A 443-nucleotide genomic window follows, 5' to 3' on the forward strand; every position below is an offset into this window, starting at 1 on the left:
TTTTTTAATAAAACCCCTTAGATTTTAAACAGGGGAATTAGGCACTTGAAGTAACTAATTTTCATTTGGGTACCTGGTAGCCGACACACCATCAAAGCCACATGTACCAATTCCACCAAAATATGATATGATTTTTCTTTTTTGTTATTTTTCACCATAGCCTGAGGCGTGCGTGCCTTACATGTTTGTGCTTTGTGCACATCGAAAGCTACCTAAATTGGCTTATTGAAATGGGTAAGCAAAAATCCAAAATCGATAATAATAACAAAAATAATTTAACGATTAAAATATAAATTAAATGTATATGCACCATGAAAGAGAAATACTGAAAGAGAGAGTCAGAGTCACTTGTGAATTGTGATGCGTTTGTTTATGATTTATGAATACATGATATAAATTTATGGATTTTTTTTTGGTGTTTATAGATTTATGGATATAAAAAT

This window comes from Arachis ipaensis, chromosome B06, assembly GCF_000816755.2.
Source record: "Arachis ipaensis cultivar K30076 chromosome B06, Araip1.1, whole genome shotgun sequence".
NCBI lineage: Eukaryota > Viridiplantae > Streptophyta > Magnoliopsida > Fabales > Fabaceae > Arachis > Arachis ipaensis.